Source organism: Citrus clementina, unplaced genomic scaffold (assembly GCF_000493195.1).
Source record: "Citrus clementina cultivar Clemenules unplaced genomic scaffold, Citrus_clementina_v1.0 scaffold_5, whole genome shotgun sequence".
In the NCBI taxonomy this organism is placed as follows: Eukaryota; Viridiplantae; Streptophyta; class Magnoliopsida; order Sapindales; family Rutaceae; genus Citrus; species Citrus x clementina.
This window is the reverse complement of record NW_006262201.1, coordinates 15,482,957-15,488,844: the sequence shown is the minus strand read 5'-3', so window position 1 is coordinate 15,488,844 and position 5,888 is coordinate 15,482,957. Positions and strand designations below refer to the sequence as shown.

Below are 5,888 nucleotides of genomic sequence, written 5' to 3'. Positions count from 1 at the left end.
TTCTGCTGTAGCTCTCAATCTCTCTCTTGAATTCTATTTTTCTTTTGTTTCTTTACGGGTTTTCTCCTTGGATGACGGCCTCATTTTCCTTTACGTGTGTGCTTCTTTTAAAAATGAAAATTAAGGTAAAAGGAAGTTTAGGGCGCGCAGCTTCCAAATTAGGAAACTTCAAATCGCAATCTTCTAAGTATCTTATGCGAAATCTTCTCTGCCGTTTTTCCAGGATTGCTACAACAACGGATGCTACAGCAACGGCTACAGCAACTGTACTATTCTAGATTTGTTTCAATTCTTTTGCATCCAAGTTCTTTCCTTATTTTTGTAAGCCTATTGAATCAACATTACTTCCTTCAAATTTGCGCTTCCGATCACCTAGAATTATGCATATGATCTAAGCACACAAATTATTCTAAATCAATCAAAATTTATTAAAATTAAACTGAAATAGATGTTCATGCAGAATATAATTAAAATACAATAAAAACATGTCATTTACTCTGTAAGTATTATTGATTCAAGTCTAAAAATACTATGATAACTCTCATTTCATAGAGTTATCACACCCCCAAACTTAAATCATTACTTGTCCTCAAGTAATGACAACAACACTGCACTTCAATCACACAACCATGCACTAACAACTTAGCTCTGTCATTAAATTCGCAAGAATTCTTCAACCTTCAGATCACACCCTCAATTATGCAAAATTGCCATTGTAGTTCAGTTTTAAACTTAGGCATTATTCTATCCAAAGTGTGTGTGTGCATTTTGATCAAGTCTTAGAGATGCTGCAGCATCACTTAAGCATCACATGCATTTTATAGATATGATAACAATATAACCAAATCCATCTTGCGAGAGAGACAAAGGTCTTAAAACATATTCAAACTGTGCTACAACAATCATCCTCAGTTTTTTTTTTCAGTCACTCAAACCCTTCAATGCAACATTGAGCTTTCATGTGAATGCCTATCACTTGTAATGACGACACCTAATTACTCACTCAAAGTACATGTCAGAGTTGCTACAGCAAACACATCCAGGATGTTATATTTAGGTCTTACCTTTAGATGCCTTTGACTTAAGACTGAACATGAGGCTCATGAACTGACCTGGTTACTCAGTATCCTAGGTAGCGAACCCCTTTATTTTTCATTGCTTCATCATCATTTTTTTTATAGTTGCTGCAGCACTACTCATAGCTCTTATTACCTTTTGACTGAAGTCTACATATGGGGTGCATACTCAACCCTAGTTACTCAGCAACTTAAACTATTAGAGCAGAATTTATTTTATAACATGCCCAGTTCAGCAAAAATTTTCCCCCAAACTTGAGATATTTTGTACTCTTTTTGGTTTTCCTGGCTCTGCTACAACATACTCATAAAACTTAACCAAAGTCTAAGTGTTGAGATAAAATTTCAACTTCCATCTATAACTATCCCTACTTGATATTCCCAATTATTGAATGACACTCAATTTATCTTCATTAGGTTTTCAAATCCATACACAAATAATAGATAACAGAGCTTTACAAGCACAATATATAATAACACAAACCCCCCAAACTTGAGAGGTGTTGTGTCCTTACAAGCACATAAATTAAAACCAAAACAAACATGCATGCATTAACAAGTAAGAAATGCAACTTGATTAGTAAAAAACAAATAAATAAAAGGGAAATTATCATTTATATACTCCATATTTGCTCTGTTATCAAAAATACTACAACACTTTCAGGGTATATCAATCGTCCACCCTTAGTTGACAAAATATATCAGCCGACCACCAAACCGTTAGTTGCCGTTTGAAAGTTAACGGAGTTACAGTGAATTGACGATTTTACCCTTGAAAATTATCACTTGTATACCCTTAAATTATCTTTTTATCACTTGTATACCCTTAAATTATCACTTGTATCATATGAAAAGACCAAATTACCCTTCTGACGTCATCATACTTAAACGGCAACTAACGGTTTGGTGGTCAGCTGATACATTTTGTCAACTTAGGGTGGACGATTGATACACCCTCAAAGTGTTAGAGTATTTTTTATAATGGAGTAAACTAAGGGTATACAAATGATAATTTCCCTAAATAAAATAAAGTTTCAGATGTTGAAGAAAATTAAAATGGGCTGGTAGGAGATACTCCCTTGGTGTTGGATGTCTTGCTGCTGCAGCTGCTGTAAAAGGTTCACTTCTTTTTAGTTGCACTCTTCAGGTGTTCCTTAAGTGAATCTTGTAGTATGGCAGCTAACGACTTCTATTTCTTGCTCGAAGTTGGACTGATTGGTAGGGTTCCAACAGGTTCACTAGCTTTAAGTTGAATTGGTTTGGTTCGCTTGTGCTCCAGTTCTTCTGGTGTTGTGGCCCCTCTAGAGGTTCGTGCTCATTTTGCTTGCTGGATACCCTGGGAGTTTTCGCAGGAGATTTTGTTAGAGTTTATTAGGATGCCATTGGAGGAAATTTTGCTATAGTAGCCTACTCAATAGTAATAGCAGCAATGATGTCCTGGAGACTGCTTCTCGCCTCTTTAAAAGAAATGATAATTATCATGGTAATTCAGGGATTGCACAATCCTTCTTTATCTATAGCTCTGATCTGCTGACTTCATCCTGACAAAACTCCCAATGGTAAGAAAAATTTCCACAGCTTTGTCACTGCAACGGTAAAAAATCGTTGCTGCAACTATCAATTTCGATTCTACAGTAACAGCGATAAATTGTCTTCATGTATGAGAAGCATTGCCCAACTTCCTTGTTGTATGTAATGCTGCAATAACTCATATTAGTTTCTTAACCCCCTTTTTTTATATGTGCTGCAAAAAAATAAAAAGAAAGAAAAGAAATTAAATAATAAATTCAAAATGGCAAAAAATGTGAATGAAAAATATGCAAAATTAGACTTAATGTTGAAAGAAAAATTAAAATTACAATCTTCAACCTCATTAGGATTCTTCATAGCATTCAGCACATTGAATTTAACTTGCTGATCATTGACCCATATAATCAACTTTCCTTTTCGCACATCAATGAGAGTCTTTCCCATGATTAAGAAAGGTCTTTCTAGAATGACTGACACTTTTTTGTTTGCCTCAAAGTCTAGCACTAAGAAATCCATTGCAAAAATAAATTTATCCACCTTCACCAATACATCTTCAATCTTCCCTTTTAGATAGGCATGAGATCTGTTAGCAAGTTGTAAAGTCACTGTTGTTGGTCTACATTCACCAACCCCCAATTGCTTAAATACTGATAAAGCATGAGATTGATGCTAGCCCCAAGATTACAAAGTGCTTTGGCACTGTATTTAGTGCCTATGAGCATGGGATTGTGAAGCTTCATAGATCATTCATCTTCTGCGGTATTTTACTCTTAAACATGCAACTGCACTCATTTGTTAGAGCAACTGTTTCAAATTCTCCAAGTCTTATTTTCTTTGTTAAAATATCCTTAAAAAATTTCGCATAATTCGGCATTTGCTCTAGAGCTTTCACAAAAAAGATATTGATATGTAAGTTGTTTCAGCACTCTCAAGATTTTGCTAAATTGCCTGGAACATTTGAGGAAAGTTTGGTGGATGTCTAAACTACTGTACTGTAGTAGGTTGTGCAGACTGCTTCTCTTTTGCCGTGTTTTGAGTTGGTGCTGCAACATCGTTATCCATATGTATTGGATTATCATTTTTTGCAGATGTTGTAGCTTGGTTGTTCTTGCCAATGTGTTGTGAAGTGAAGGGTTGTGGCTCTTCTTAAATTTGAGTTTCGTTTTGGGTTGAAGTGGACTCAACTCTTCTTTTTGGTACACTAATTAGACTATGAACATCCTTCCTATATCTCAAGTTAATCACTTTGTAGTGCTCTTTCCCTTCTCCTTTTAGGTCTTCTATATTGCTGGGTAAACTACTCTGATTTCTTAAATTTAATGCTGTAGAAAGCTGTCAAATTTAATTTTCCAGATTTCTCAAAGATACAGTATGACTTTGGACAACCTCTTCATTCTTCACAATATAATCCTTAATCAAAGCTTCACGGGAGTTGAATTGATCATTGTTGATGCTTTTTTGTCCTTGATTTTACTAATAAAATCCAAGTGGTTGAGCATGTCTGTTCTATTCACTAGGTGCTGCAACAATCTAGTTCTGATAACTCTATGAAAAGTTCAGGTGTTGTCTCCATCTAGGGTTGTAAGTGTTTGAATATGGATTGTTCTGGTTTTGTTTATTGAAGCTGCCCACATAGTTGATTGAGTTTGGATTTCCAGGACAATTGTCGAATAAGTGCATTTCTCCATAATAAACATAGGATGCTTCAGCAACTTGGTTGACAGTTGCTGGAGTAGTGGTCATAACTTTCACCATATTTGTTAATGAGGTTATTTAGGTTGATAATGTTATCAAGGCATCTACGTTATGGACTCATGTTGTTCCTCTTGCTGCAGTTTGTCTGGTTGATGGCAACTGATAGTTATTATTGGCTATCCTCTCCAAAATTTCATAAGCCTCATTATAAGACTTAGATAACAAGACCCCATTTGCTGAAGCGTCTACAATCAATCTAGTGTTTGGGTTGAGACCATTGTAGAAAGTTTCCAACTGTATGTAGTAATGAATACCATGATGAGGACATCTTCTGAGTAACTCCTTAAATCTTTCCCATGTATAATATAAGCTCTCATCTTTTAGTTGATGGAAAGATGTGATCTCGTTCCTCGATTTTCCATTCTTCGTTGGCGGGAAGTATTTCATCAAAAAATTGTCAGATAAGTCATTCCATGTAGTGATGGAATCAGGTGGTAAAGAATTCAACCATTTTCTTGGTTGATCTCTCAAAGAAAACGAAAAAAGTTTGGTCTCAATGCTTCCTGCGATGCTCCAGTAATTTTGAAAGCATCACTCACTTCCAAAAATAGCTTAAGATGTAAATGAGGATCTTCTGATAGCAGTCCATTAAATTGCCCCACTGTTCGTAGCATTTGAAACATCACTAGTTTGAGCTCAAAATTGTCAGCTTGAATGTCGGGTCTAACTATTCCCGAATGTATGGCTTGAGGAGTCAATAGTGCATAGTCTTAAATGGTTTTATCTCTATCGTCCACGATGTGAATAATATTGTTATTCACTGGTTGCCTATGAACATGTTGGTCATTCAGACCTTCAGGTACATTGACTAGTTGTATCTCCCCTCTAGGGTTCAAATATCTTATATCTTGCAAATCATCCATTGCTACAACAACTTGTAATTCCTAATGCTCTCTTCTCAATCTTTTTGCAGCTCTTTTAATTTCTAGATCAAACTAGAATTCAACAGATTTATATTTGCGCATGCAAGCGCTGCTAGATCACCTATGTCAACAAAGTAAACAAATTAAAATAGAATTAAAAATTAGCACTGTTAAAACTAATTTCACAAATCACAACGAACAATCAATCCCCGGCAACGACGCTAAAAACTTGTTGTAATTAATTCAAATGCTATGGTTGTCAGTGTGCAAGTGTACACAACATGTAATATTATTATGAGTATTCAAGATCGTCTCCACAGGAATTGATGTTATTAGATTTGCTACAGCAATTTCAACAGTGCAGTTTTGCTTTAATTAAAAATAAAACAGGTAATAAAACTAATAAATTAATTGAAATAAAATGCAAATAAATAAATTCTCACGTCATACACAAGGATAAAACCAATAGGAATGGAGTACTTGAGTGATTAAACTCACTTAATGGTTTTGACTCGATTACTACAGCATCTACTATAGTACTGGGCAGAATCTGTATGTATCCTTAGATGTCATATGTTGGATATCTTATATCTATATGAACCTAACAGAGTAACAGTGATCAGTTGTCATGCCAACATAAGATATAGCGTTACAACCTTATGTT

General features: G+C 35.1%; 1 non-coding gene across 1 annotated transcript; it reads left to right on the top strand.

Moving 5' to 3' along the window:
- The first annotated feature begins 4,611 nt into the window (after positions 1-4,611).
- LOC112098753 lies at positions 4,612-4,719 on the top strand. Its single transcript, XR_002905861.1, has one exon. It is a non-coding gene; the product is annotated as a small nucleolar RNA R71 (small nucleolar RNA).
- Positions 4,720-5,888: the final 1,169 nt, after the last annotated feature.